The sequence below is a fragment of the Ambystoma mexicanum genome, chromosome 1p, assembly GCF_040938575.1.
Source record: "Ambystoma mexicanum isolate Mex_15411 chromosome 1p, UKY_AmexF1_1, whole genome shotgun sequence".
In the NCBI taxonomy this organism is placed as follows: domain Eukaryota; kingdom Metazoa; phylum Chordata; class Amphibia; order Caudata; family Ambystomatidae; genus Ambystoma; species Ambystoma mexicanum.
Genome location: NC_090921.1, coordinates 532,707,817 through 532,722,805, shown reverse-complemented (window position 1 = coordinate 532,722,805; position 14,989 = coordinate 532,707,817). Strand labels below are relative to the sequence as shown.

General features: G+C 44.2%; 1 long non-coding RNA gene across 1 annotated transcript in view; it reads left to right on the top strand.

Annotated features, from left to right (window-relative positions):
• The window catches only part of LOC138574907 (uncharacterized), a 200,474-nt gene extending 189,136 nt beyond the window's left edge, over window positions 1-11,338 (top strand). The window contains exon 2 of the long non-coding RNA XR_011303943.1: window positions 11,146-11,338. This is a non-coding gene — a long non-coding RNA (uncharacterized lncRNA). The remainder of the gene's footprint in view (window positions 1-11,145) is intronic.
• Window positions 11,339-14,989: the final 3,651 nt, after the last annotated feature.

Genomic DNA, 14,989 nt, shown 5'->3' with positions numbered 1-14,989 from the left:
CTTATAAAATCAGTGGGAACACATGTGAATGACGCTCAAGCAAACCCTGTTAGCGAAGCCAACTAGATCTTGCATTTAAAAAATCCTTATGCCGCGAGACAAGTGTTCACTACAGACGATAGCCCCGCAATGGAGTGGTGCCTTGGGTCTCTTCTTCGAGCGCCAATGACATCCTAAAATGCATCACTCAGTTAAATAACTCCCGGGCGCCAGGACCGGATGGTATAACAAACCATATGGTGGAGTGGGCTATCTTTATACATGCTCTTTTTGCCCAGATTCCCACATTACAGAGCATGCCAAGCTCCTGGAAGAGGGCGGTTGTCATCCCCATTTTTAAAAAGGGCGATCGGGACAACCCGAAAAATGATCGTCCAATCTTGGACGTTATTGGAAAACTGAACGGCACTATCATCTTGGACCACTTCCGCACTTGGTGTCACACTCAAGACCCGGTCCTACCTGTTCGTTCTGCGGTGGTGTCTTGTTTGTGGGTTTCTCCGATTTACGGGCTGTCCTTGACTTGAACAGGTACGGCCATGATCCTCTATATCCAGCGTGAAGCATAGTAGGAGACGGAGGAAGAGTTCAGAATACCAGGAAGCACGGGATGACAACGTCCAGGAATAAGCGCGGAACCAGGAAGGGAGAAGCTGCTCACAGGCTACATGCAGACGTGGGCGTGGAGCAAAGTAAGGAACCAGGAAGGAAGAGAGGGCGGTCAGGAAGACGAGAACCGCTCAAAGGTCCAGGAATGAAGGAGAAAAAGGGGGTTATGGGATTAGCGATTCGAGGAAGAATCACTAGACACTCTAGCTGCGAACTCGTACCGGAGTGTTGAGACGCAGAGCGCCACAGGGGCATGCCCTTTTTGTAAGAATCCATTGTTCCGGCGTAAATGCTGGAGCGCAACATGATCGTTGCGGCGGCCATGTTGAAAGGAACACTGCCCCCGTGGTACGATGCATCATGGACTAGGAGGTCCAGAAGGGGCGCAAGTGGCGGTTCATGACAGCATGCCCCCTTCTAAATCTCGATCTACCAGGCTTGCCTGGATGAGTCAGATGGAATTTCCGCACTACACGAGGGGCATTCATGTTGGAGACAGGTTCCCATGTTCGTTCGCTGGGAGGATATCCATTCCATTCCACTAGGTACTGAAGGTGACCCCTTCTATATCTAGAATCGCAGATCCAGGAAACCTCAAATTCGATCTGATTGTTGACTAGCACAGGATTGGGTCGATGAGTTGACTTAGTGGAAGAAAGATAAGGTTTGAGCAGGGAAGTGTGAAAGACAGGATGAATCCTTTTCCAGGAGTTTGGTAACTGCAGTCGATAAGCCACTTGATTGATGACCTCTTTGATAGGAATCGGCCCATAGAATTTGGGGGCCAGTTTATTTGGATGAAGATGTCGAGGTAGTAGTTTTGATGACAACCAGACCGTGTCCCTGATTCCATAGACAGGAGCCGGTCTCCGTCTTGCATCAGCATGTCTTTTGACATCCATCCTGGCTTTTTTCAAATGCTCTTTAGCATCCCTGTGCGTGGTGACCAATCTTTCAATCCAGGAATCGACCGATGGGACCCGGGTGGTATGAGGAAGGGTCGTTGGTAGGACTGATGGGTGGAAACCTTGACTGCAGAAGAATGGGCTTGTCTTAATGGCTGAGTGATCGGAATTGTTGTAGGCGAATTCTGCCACTGCGATTAAGATTGACCAGTCATCCTGGATTTTGGCTGAAAAACAGCGTAAATATTGTTCTAAGGTCTGGTTTACTCGTTCTGTGATCCCATTGGTCTGAGGGTGGTATCCTGAAGACAAAGCACGTTGGATGCCCAGCATGTGACATAGGTGTTTCCAGAACTGTGAGATGTATTGCGGACCACAGTCTGAAATAATCTTAGAGGGAAGGCCATGTAATCTGAAGATGTGTTTCAGAAATATCCCTGTCATTTCCTGGGCTGAAGGTAATTTGTATAATGGGGTAAAATGAGCCATGTGGGTGAACAGGTCGATGGTAACCATTATGGTGGTGAATCCTTTGGAAGGGGGCAGCTTAACGATAAAATCGGTGGCTATTACATCATCAAGAAGAAATTGAGGGAGCTTGACTGGACAAACACTCTGGACTCCGTTTTACTGTTGATACCATGCCTTCCTTACATGTGATGTCCATATCTCACGGAATGTAAAAAATGAGACACCACTTGTTCCTATTTAAACCAATTCCTGGACAAAAAAAGTTAGAGAACAATTTCTGCGGATCCGCTTGAACTTGCAGCCCACAAATGAAATAAGAGCCATCTGTGGACTTTCAGAAAATGACAACTGTCGTTTCTGCATTGACGCCTCCGCAGTGGGATAATTAAAACACTGGGTTATTGGCTGTCCAGCGCTTACGGAGAGACGCACAAAATACTTCAGCCACTTAGTCTCTGATTTCCAAAAGCAGGAGATGGACAAATGCTGGTCAACGTTGATCGCAGGGAACAGGACAAGCTTTGTGATCACAATGGTTACATTTCTTGGGCCACTGTTTGCTATATGAGGTTTCACAAGCAATCCTGTGCCTCTGTGGAAAACTGTTTTCTCTTTTGTTTTAATGGAACCTTGCTTGTGAAGTAGGTTTTGCAAGATGTGATTTTTTTTTGCTAAATTATTTTTTCAATTATATGCAAATAAAATAATAAATAAATAAAAGAAACGATACAATTAAATCCTTTAAATCTTTTTGTTGTTGATTAGATAGCTGTAGAGGAATTAATTCAAAGTTGTCTATTTCTTCTGTTACCAAACAGGATACTATCATGGTATGGGTGGCAGACAGGTTTTACTTACACTCTTTTAAGAGATTTTATAGATGGACCACTTATAGACAAGCTTGTTTTCAGAGGTAGGCAAGAAGCCCAATACTTTTTGTCCCACGGAAAAAGATCTTATGTTGACCTTTTTGTCATAGGTGGACTTTGTTGGATTTGGGCCTTTTCCATATGAGTATAGACTAGATTTCGCAATCTGGTGTCAGTTTGCGAAAGGGGAATGGGTGCCTCTTCTCTTTCTTCCTAGGTCTCCCAGAGCATGTCCAGGACATCTCTAGTTCAAAAGGAGAGAATCCAGTGGATGCTAGCAGGGTTTTTCCTACTGCAAACAGTGCCCAGGGAATCATACGGTCCCAGTCCTTCCCAGTCCTTATCTACCAACTTTCATTTTCAGTGTTTTATTGAATCTCTCTACCAACCCAGCTGTTTGAGGCTGGTAAACTCAAGTTCGTAAGGTGGTAATATAGAGCAGCTCCTTGACTTCACCCATGAGCTTGCACATAAAGTTGGATCCTTGATCCGTCAGGATTTCGTTAGGTAAGCCAACCCTGGAAAAATATGGTAGAAGGTGCTTGAAGATTTGCTGGATGGTGTTGTTCCGCATAGGGAATGCAGCAGGGAATCTGGTTGAGTAATCGACAATCGCAAGGACATATTTGTTACCCAGTCTAGACGTTTCTAAAGGTCCAATGATGCCCATCCCAATTCTCAAGAAAGGGACTTCTATTATTGGTAAAGGATTCAGAGAGCCAGGCAATGGGGTGTGAGTACTGGTTTTTCTGACATATTTCACACGTCTGAATAAAGTTTTTATATCAGCATGGATACCTGGCCAGTAAAACGTCACACTGATGTGTGCATCGGTTTTGGATTGTCCTAAGTGTCCCCCTGTCAGATGGGAATGCGCAATCTCTAGGACAATCTTCCGATGGGTTTTGGGGATTACTAACAGAGTTTTACTTAAGCCGTCTGTGAACGTTTCTTTTCTATGTATGTGCTTGGTGTGCTTTATAAATGTACAAATAAATACATAAATAATAAATATAACACTCCTTGCTTTAAGGAGAAAAAAGGACTTCCCTTCTCTACACCTTCTCCTTCAGGAATTGCTTGTAAGAAAGCCTCAGCGAGGGCTTGCTCATTTCGCCAGGCCACGTCAGGATAGATGGTAAGCTTTTCCTCCTTTTTCTCTTCTATGATAGATGGTTCATCAGCTTCCCCAAAGCCCAAGGTACCGCTCGCCGTTTCTTCTGGTTGATGTTCTTTAAAATGAGGAAATAGATACTGTTCAAGAATCTCGTGGGCAATTTTGTCCTCACTATGTATTTCGAATGGGATTTCTCCATGGTTCTGTAAGAGAACCTTCATGTCTCCCCGGAAGTCGGGATTGATGATGCCTGCTAGAACGTCTATACCGAACTTCCAAGCAAGGCCAGATTTTGGGGCCGATATTATATAACACCCAGGAGGCGGTATCAAAACTAAGCCTGTGAAAATCATTCCTCTTTTCCCAGTAGGGATAGTAGTCTCTCTACTGCTACAGATATCAAGGCCTATTGATTCTTTCGTGGCAACAGAGGGGATGGAGGCTCCATGACTAAGCTTCTGGAATTGTAGGGTTCCCCAATTTATTTCAATTGAGTCACATCGCACTCCTGACACCGCATGTAAGGAAGGCATGGTATCAACAGTAAGACAGACACAAGTGACCAAGGGTGTTTATTGAACTTCAGCAAGAGTGTGATAAACAGCTTTCTAATCCTAAATCTACAGATGGGAGCAAGCTACAACCATCAAATAATAAAAACGCAATCCTAGTGGAGTCTCGTCAAAGTAAAAGGGCCTATACTAAAAATAAATATTGGCAGTCCTTACTGCTAAATACAAATAAGTGTGTGGTAGTGTTCATGAAAAAGAAAGAAGTGTTCACAAAATGATATGTCTGGATGTTCAGGACGCTGGCCTCCCTTCCCCACGGTTTCAGCACGAGACAAGGTGGTTCACTTGAGCAAAAGCACACACTCTGGCTTCTGCGGCACATGCATACTGTTCCATTACCAGCATTAGGGCCTTCTGTGCCCAAGCCTCTTTTTTCATCAAAGTCTCTTGATTCAGAGGACCTGATGTATCAAAACAAAACACAAAGTTCTTTTCCTTTTCCAAGTATTCAATTCGGTTGATTCACTCTTCACCCTGGATCCCCCTCAGCCGGGCTCAGTTCCCTTTTTACAATGCTCGTTACATTGGATCCTCCTCATCCAGGCTGAGATCCCCCTTTGCAATGTTTAGAGAATATTCTTTCTCGGGTGACTCACGTTTCTCCCAAGATCCCCCTCTGCCAGGCTCATATCCTTCCTCTTATACAATTAGTCTCCCTCAGCTGGGCTCAGACCAATTTCAGTTCACATCAAACTATCAAAGACATTCGAATGTGCACTGGGTTTAGCTTGCCCGTTGCAGGACCACTTGGGTCTCAGAATTCCCCTCTCTCAATTGCCAACCAGTTGGATACCTAACAGAGATCTTCGAATGAGCACCCACGTGGTGCCGGCCCACTCTGTCTAAGGCCTCTATCTTGGCTTCAAAAGTTCAATTACTCCTCTGGGTTACAATTATGTTAACGTCACTCATCACATACATTTCACACACTGTTCTCTTTAGATTTCTTCATACAATGTTGCCGCTTGCAACCTTGGTTCTTTCACAGGCTGGTCTGGTATCAGTCTCTCTGACTCACCGGCTATGCTTTCTTTACTGGCGCTGCTTTGTTGTAGGAGCCAAGGACTGTACCACAGCGGCAAACGCTCCTTCTCGCCTTGGTTATCGATGGGGGAGAGCCCTGGGTACCTCAGACACACCACACAGGTTTCTTCAGCTTTAGTCCCAGGTCTTAGATTTCTTATTTTCCAAGGTTCATGGTCTGAAAAGGTCATGGGCACTTTCCTCCTTGAAACCCTTTCTGGTCTCACCGTCTTTCTCTCATATTAAACTGCCATCCTGGAACTGCTGCTTCCTCGTGTGCTTTGCCTTTGTCAGAGTGTGCTTTCGTGCTCCGCCTTTTATCTGTGTGGGGAAGTAAGATGAAAGTCAGGTGTGTGTAAAGATTCACAATTGCCTGACCTTGCCTAGCCATTGCATTGGGACATGTCAGGTATACAGCTCTGGTGGTAGTCCATTCTCGCTCACAGTGAGCTGTCTGTGAAAAGGTGTTCATGTTGGGAAAGGGGTGAGGGTAGAGTTGTTAAGTATCCCACCTGGTAGGATGGGGAAAAGGTGTTACAGGGAAGGGGATACTGCGTCTCACCATCCGGTGTCCCACTACCCGAAGTCCCCTCAACCAGGTGATCCTCCCGCACTGGTCCACCCCCAGGAACTGGATCCAAAAGTGATGTTTGTGTCCTGGCCATCTGGATGATAGATCCCTGGGGGGACTAGTGGGTGAGTCACCTTCAGGTTTCTCACATACCCTTCCACTATGCAAGGTGGATATGACTGGTTTTGTCAAGGTTCTTCATTGTTAACATCTAGGAAAGAACAAGGATGCAATATATCCAAGGACTCTCACATATTCCATCGATTTCTTTTTTAATATGTACGTGGAGGTGAGGTGGTTTTATTGGTCTCTCGAAAATAACCAACAAACGGGTCTCTAGGTGTTGACACTGGTTTTATGGGTTCTTTATATATTTTGGGAAGTCCATGGGATTCTGTCTTTTCCCAGCCCCATATTGGAGAGTTTTGGGAATAGTAATTAGAGTAACAGCTGAGGCATTTGCAGAGGTGTTTGTCTTTGACTGTGCTGTGCTGAAGTCCATCTACACTGCTTGCTGACAGAAGGAGCAGCTATCCTTTAAGACCTCAATTTCAACGCGGAGCGTCCACAGAGGCGTTTGTCTTTCACTGTCTTCGACTTCGACAGCGTGACAGACTATAGCTGCCTGCATGATCCTCTCCACTGCACAACACGGTACAACTCTGTTACCCTCTATTACTTTACAGCAATCCCTTCTCTCAGCCAAACAGAACGAACCTCCATTTAATGCTTCATTGTTTCAAAATTTCTCGGTGACCGCGGGGACCCGTTCCCTTTGAACCAAGCACCTTCACTATCTCTACATTAACAGAGACTATTCCGCGGGCAACTTTGAAGCTGTCCCTGCCTGCTCTTTGAATTGTTTTCCTCCATACTGGGTGACTGCAGAGTTGCTTTGTCAGCTCTTTGAGCCCACTACCTTGACATTGGGTGATTGTGGAGCTGTTTTGTCAGCTCGTTTACCCCATTACTTTCACTCTATTTGACTGCAGAGTTGTGTTATCCAGCTCTTTGAACCCAATCTTCTGAAACTATGACATTCAGAACTGGTCTTAGAAGCCAAATTAACAGGGCCGAGACAATTCACTCCCTGGTCACTCGTACAGGCTTATCAACCATGGATGTTTTCCTTGCCCACCCAACAACTTGTATTGAAGGCACGGAAGAACCATGTAACAAAGCAGCCATTGTTGCTGCTTTAAGTCATTATTTAGGGATTGATAATACAAATGTCCTACGAAAATCAACCTCCTCAGAAGATCGACAGAAACACAACCAAATGGAACAAAAAAAGGGGGAGCTAAAGCAAAATCCTTCACCAAGAAAGCAGGTGCACTGATCCTGATGTCTCCTATAGCAGGCCGGTGGATCATGGATTGCTTTCCCAAACTTTCTGGGACAAGCAACGAAGTTAAATATTTTCAGACTACCAGAAAGTCTGCCATTCTAGATCATACACAGATGAACGTGGTAACGGACATAAGTATAACAGAGTATGCAGACTTGGTTTTGCTTCGGAACACCTGTGAGATTTCAGAAAGCATCATCCAACATACATGTGACGTCTCAAGAGTTGCGTCACCAACGGAATAAACTGACTGACTGTTCACCACAGCGCACTTAAGATAAGTAATCTCCTCTCCTGACTACTCTACTAATCTTAGTGAGAGCACTATTCACCACACATTGCGAGAGGCTGATGACTTTCTAAAACTATACTCTGCAGCCTTTCGGCACTTAACATGGTATTGAGGTTGTTTGTCAAATTATATGATAATATTTGGGAAGAGGTTAAGGTACACACGCCTTTGCTAAGTGCTATAAATATTAAGGTTGAAGATTTGGAAGCTTGTGTAGGGCATATTGCATCATGAAGTTTAGTTCCAATTGTAGGAGAGTCATGTTCTAACAATATGGGATCTGCAGGTAATCGCCCTATAACAATTGATGATTCTGTTTTTGAAGTTACCTCTACATCTAATATTGTCCCCCATTCCAGGGTATGATATTACCTCACAAAAGGTTCTCCAAAAAGAACGTATTATTATACAAACAGTTGCCATGGTTCATAGGCAGGGCATAGAAGCCCCATACATTCCGAGAGGTAGAAGCAAAAAAAACTGAAATCCGAAATTGATAAAACACCGAAATACCTCCTCCCTCAAATGGTTATGTAATCCCTCCATTGTTGAATCTTTACAAAAGTCACATAAGCAGACTAAAAGCCCACAAAGTCAACTGACACCAGTCATAGAAGAAAGAGGCATAGAGTTACAAATAGCTTTGTCAGCTTGGCACTCAATTGCCTGTATACCCTGCCCGTGTTGAACCCCACTACTCGAATTTTTGGAATACCTTTATTTGGCAATAAAAACTCTCAGCTCCTGTTAATAGTGATGCCTCTACACCCTTGAAGGTTGATGCTGGTATACAAACAAAGCCTAAAACAGTAACATTCAGGGATGCCGTTACCCGCAGGGAGGATTGTTCCATCTTGCTAGTAGTACTCCTCCAGTTACAAAACCCACATTCCTCACCCAGAAAGCATCCCAGTTATTTGCTGGTGTGATGGAGAACCATTGTTAGTGTGATAATGTGCAAACGCATGCTGTACCAAGTACGACTTTAAATTCTGAGGCAATGGTACAAACTGATGGGGTTTCGGATCTTTTGTGTGCAGCAATTTTGGCCCATCCCCCACATACCTAAATTTGAGAAACACTCCTACCCCTACCATTATAAAACCTATACCACTCCCTCAGAAAGTATCCCATGTATTCACTGCTGCCACAAAAGGTCAATGTAGTTGAGAACAGGGGCAGACGAATACTGCACTAAACATGATCTCAAAGTGCGGGGCTGCTGCACAATCCAATGGAGTTTGGGATCATGAGTGTGTAGCAAGCATGTCAAGCCACTTCGAGCAGCCCCCCCTTGCATTCAAGTATGAGAAACACAATGACTACTCCACCTCCGATTGCCCTGCCAGTCCCCCACGAAGTAAACCAGAACTTGAATTGGGAGGGATTTCTGTTTTAACTGTATGTTCCAAGAGGGTGGCGTTGTGACCTCTCGCCTGCTATAAATACTCCAACAGATCTCTGTCCTCCCCCCATTGACATGTTTAGCAAAACTCATGCTTTTATGGGAGACTGCACACACATGTTTAACTTGCATACTATCATGAAAGACAGTTATCCTCTGCATAGTGCCCTTGATCGAAGAAAAAACGTATCTAGTCACACAAATTTGAGCGACTCTTATCACTCTACTCTGTCCTAGAAAGTGTTTAGACCTATACTGAAAGCAAATCCCTATGGCAATGAGCTTACACTTGATGATGCTGGGAACATTCTGGTGATCTCCAATTTACTTTGCAATAGCTTTCCTATTTGCCTAAATTGTACCAATGTACTGGTGATATTTGCAGACACTCCCACACTGAGAGTTCTATCCTCCACAGATATTGAAAGAGTGGTTTTCCCAAACAGGAAGAATACGATGCAATCACTGCTCCACTTTCAATCTAGATTGGTGATTGACCTGATGCTGTCAGAAAGGGTATTTCTAAATAACATGGGCTTCTGAATTGCTTGATGGTCGGAATTTCACTAAATTTCTCACATCCTGTGGTCGAGGGACATCTCATCCACTACTAACCCAAGAAGTGTTCAACACAATATTGACCGGGCTCATAACCAAATAAGAACACCTAATTTTAGAGCTCACAGTCCAGAGAGGCATAACAATCTTAGATTTAAGCCGATACAGTGATGTATCTAGACCTGTAGTACACCAAATTGGTAAAGAAGAATTTGCTACTTTCCTGGAACTCTAGAGGCAATTTGCACAGCAACAACCGTTTAATGCTCCAGGAAACCTGGATAACTTCCATTCTCTCTCTACATGGTTTTAAGGTATTTTTTCAGCCAGCAAAACAAAGCTGTGGTGGTAGACCTTCAGGTGGCCTTATGACTGCTCTTCATAACAATCTTTGTTTAATTGGGCAACAGATAGAAAAACTTCCATATGGAAAGCTAGCTATAGATGTGTTGGTACATACAGGCAATTTCCAAGCATTACTAATTAATGTTTACTGGCATCAGGGGTGTAGGGGTGTTGGAGGACTTCCTATCTATTATCACTGAGCTAGTCTCTGCCTGCAAATCCAAAGCCAGTTATAGATTTGTTCTCTTGGCTGGTGATCTAGATTCCAATTGTATTCCATCAAGCCTTGAAGGTAACCAGTGGAACTATGATTCGGCTCCAACAGTCTCTGACCTAAAATCTAAAACTGGCTGGCAGTAGAGCTGTACATTGTCCTCTGTGGGTTTTCATATGATTAATGGGCATATTGGGGCGGGTTTAGATGTTTGTGACAACCTGACAGAAGCGCCAGACACGGAAAACCCAAAAGAGGGTTGGTGGGGACAAGAGACAGAAAATAAAACAGTGCTGGATCATGAAAACGAAAACACACACAGGCCCCTGATATTCACGGATGCGGCCCTACAAGTACAGACTTCATAAAAGCACCAGCTCAGGCAGCCGCGGGAAAAGACATGACTCATGTAAATAGTTTACACATCAAAGGCAACACGTTCCCTCTGAAGTCAACGCCGGCTCAGGCAGCCGAGGGAAAAACTTGTTTCCAGTTTAAGGTTGGCAAGTTCCTTTCAAAGTCAAACCGCAGTTATAATGACCGGAACAGAAACCTGTACGAGCGTGTTAATAAACAAAAGAGCGCGCCACAGAAAACTGTAGAAAACAGCATTACTGTATCACAGTACTTACCGTGTACTTTTTCAATGAAAACCAGCGTTCTCCATGAGGCACCAGTGCGGGCTCCATTATGGCGACCAGGAGCCTCCAGGGAAGGGGACGGGGCTTGGAGGGGCTTTTCAAACCTTCGGGCGGGGAAGCATCCTGATTGGGTGGAATTGTCCAAGCCCCTATATAAGGGAGGAGAAAAGGAAAAACTGACGGATTTGTTTCCTTTCTGTTGCAGAGGCCAGCAGAGAGTGAGGAAACAGCCGAGAGGTTCCAGTGGGCATACGAAGACTGAACTAAGGTTTTCCCCTTATGCTCTAACCAAGCCTGCTGATAACGAACTTTGGACTCTAAACAGGGGTTCTTACCCAACTTAATTTCTTTTGTTACGATTTTTTGAAGTCAATAAAGACAAACTTTCGTTAACTTAACTCCTGCTCATAGTGATCCATTACAATGTTCAATATACCTGGTCCAGCAGTTCTAGCAAATCAACGGTAGACTACATCTTTGCTGACTGCCAGATGTCCGAGCTCTGCTCAGATTTTATGATAACTTAAAACACGCAGAGTGATCATTGTATTTTAAGAGCTAAATTCACTCCTCCTCATAAAATTAAAGAGCAGGCAATATTCGGGCCAATCAATCTGAGAGTGACCTTTAACAGAAATGCTGTTCACTGGACTCCACGAAACATTGAGATACTCACCAGCGAATGTAATCCGATGATGTGCCCCACCACCTTAGAGTGGAAACTGGAAATCTTCAATGTGGGCAATTTTGACTCAAACCCTGATGATAGCTATCATAAATAACTCAAAGTTAAACAAGCAGAAAAAATAAATAAGAAACATATTCATATATATGATGAAAAGCTAGCATCCAAGAAGGTAGACATGAAACGGGCTCTCAGATTAATAATGAGCTTTAATATGTCCCCTACAACAAAACTATCCAAATGGAAAGCTGAGAAACAAAAATATAGAAACATTTGCATTTCCAGGCGCTCCGCGTTATCCAGACGCTCCGTGTTACTACAACGGGATGCAGAGATGATGCTTCTGTTCCTAACTAAAAAAGATTTAGGTGCGTTTTGGCACATGATTAATGGCCAGAAAGGTCAGGTTTTCACCTCACAGCTAAATGCTGTGGAAGAATATGCTTGGGTAATGTTTTTGTCAGACTTATTTGCCCCAGGCAAAGCCAGGCCATTATCTACTGTTTTCCAGTCCGATGATGACATGGCCTAAGAAATAAACATTCTAGCTGATGTAAAGAACTGAACTAAGGTTTTCCCCTTATGCTCTAACCAAGCCTGCTGATAACGAACTTTGGACTCTAAACAGGGGTTCTTACCCAACTTAATTTCTTTTGTTACGATTTTTTGAAGTCAATAAAGACAAACTTTCGTTAACTTAACTCCTGCTCATAGTGATCCATTACATCAGCGGTGGCAGCGGTGGGATCGAGAACGCTATGGAGGCCATAATCAAAGCACTTACAGATGGTCAGCAACAACTACAACAGGCAATGCAGGTGCAGTCGCATTAAGTGCAAACGGACCGACAGGCGTTACAGCAGGCTCTACAGATACAGGCAGCCACGCAAGATGCCATCAAGCACATCACGGAGACTATGAGAGCTACAAGGGGTAATTCCATAGCCCCAACTAATGTACTACAAAAATATCAGCAAGGTGAAGATCCAGGGTATTTTTTTACCAACTTCGAGAGAGTGGCAAGAAATTTGCAGTGGCCGGTGGAGAAATGGGGCCATTTCATTGCTCCATTATTGACTGGTCCCTTACAAGGAGCATATCAGGCAGCAAACCCAACAGGAGATGTTACTTACGCGGAGATCAAGAAAACCATATTAGAACGAATGGGGGTCGACGACGAGGCCTACAGAGCAAGACTAAGGGATACCCGCCTAAGAACTGGTGAGACCTCCAGACAACTGTATTATCGAATACACGATCTCTGTGACAAATGGTTAAAACCAGCCTCCGGATCAGTACAGGAAATAATGGAGAAAGTTAAACTTGAACAGTTCATAGAGGCTTTACCCTCCGCGATGCAAAGATGGGTATGTCAACATCATAGGCCCACTCTAGCGGAGGCCATTGATATCGCAACAGCATTTCAGAAGGCAGGTACTACCTGATCAGGCCAAGGAAATGGTTGGAACACGACGACCAGACAACCACAATGTTTTGACTGTGGCGAACGGCGGCATATTGCCCGGTATTGCCCACGAAAACCAAAGCCAGAGCCAATGGAAATCGGATATGCCCAAAAACAAAAATACAAAAGAAGGAAGGATCCATATCTGATGAAAGTACGACTGGATGGAAAACCGAGACAAGCCCTGCTGGATTCAGGAAGTGAGCAGACCGCCATAATACCGGAAGTACGTGGCTTGGCGGGGAAGGGTAGAGGAACTATTCCTATTATGTGTGTGCATGGGGACACCAAGGCATATCCTCCCAGGAAGTAGATCTTGAGGTAAAGGGGGTTAGCACGAGGATGAAGGTCGCCATAATGCCCCATTTACCGGCACAAGTGCTAGTAGGTAAAGACCTACCTTTATTTGAGGAATGTCTACGTGATCAAGAGTGGCTGCATAACGCGCCCTATGCTCAAACTGAAATCGAAGATGAGTCACATCCCAGACCTAAGAAGACAAAAAGAGAAGTCAGAGAAAAACAAAAATTGTGGCATGAAAGTCGTAGATATGTAGGAATAATAGATTGGCTACCAGAAAACAGGGACCAGGTCCTTCCGGAGTGAACTGTTGTTAGACCCAACTTTAAAACATACTCGAGATCAAGCAACATCAGATAACAAGGAAGGAGTCTATCCGTGGTTCAAGTCAAAGAACGATCTGGTTTATCGAGTAACTTTTAATCAAAAGAAGGAAGAATTGGAACAGTTACTAGTACCGTTGGTCTTTAGAGAGACCGTTCTACGAATAGCACATGATGATGCTGTAGGAGGACACTTGGGAAAGGAGAAAACACAGGAGAAATTGCTAAAAAGGTTCTTTTGGCCCGGAATATACCGAGAAGTGGCCCAATATTGCGAAGAGTGTCCTATATGTCAAAAAACCAACCCACAAAAACCAAAAAAGCTCCCTTACAACCCATGCCACTTATAAAGGAGCCTTTTTCTAGAATTGGGATAGATATGGTTGGACCATTAGAACCCGGTAGTCATGGATATTCCTACATCATGGTGATAGTAGACTACGCCACAAGATACCCGGAGGCATTTCCTATGAAGGGCATTAGCGCTACACAGGTATGCAACCAATTAGTTCCATTTTTTTCAAGAGTTGGCTTGCCCACAGAAATAGTAACGGACCAGGGACGCAACTTTATCTCAAGAGTGATGAAGAAGGTTTGCGAACAGCTAAATATCCGACAGATACGTACATCAATATACCACCCTCAAACCGATGGGTTGGTGGAGCGATATAATAAAACCCTCAAAATGATGCTCAAAAGAGTCACCCACCAACAGGAAAAAATTGGGACAGAGTCTTACCATGGGTACTAATGATACTGAGGGACACACCTCAATCGTCTACGGGATTTTCTCACTTTGAGTTGTTATTTGGTCATAAACCCAAAACAGTCCTGGATATAACCAAGAAAGAATGGGAAGAACAAGAGAAGGAAACTCACCTTACTGACAATGTTCTCGATATGAGAGAACATCTAAGCAAACTCAGGGAGATGGCCAGAGAAAATCTGGGGAGAGCCCAAACATCCCAAGCTCATTACTACAACAATAGTGCTAGAGCTAGGAAGTTCCAAGAGGGTGATATGGTGTTAGTTTTGTTGCCCATGTCATCCAATAAGATGTTGGCACAGTGGAGGGGACCTTACAAAATCATACGAGTTCTGGGTCCCGTGAATTATTTGGTGGAGCAGCCAGACAGAAGAGAGAAACAGCAAAACTATCATGTAAACCTCTTGAAAGAATGGAAGGGGGCCGAGACCGCCACCATGAACATCCTAAAAATAACTAGAACAGACTCAGCCATGCAGGCAGTTCAATGGGGACCCCAAATCAGTCCAA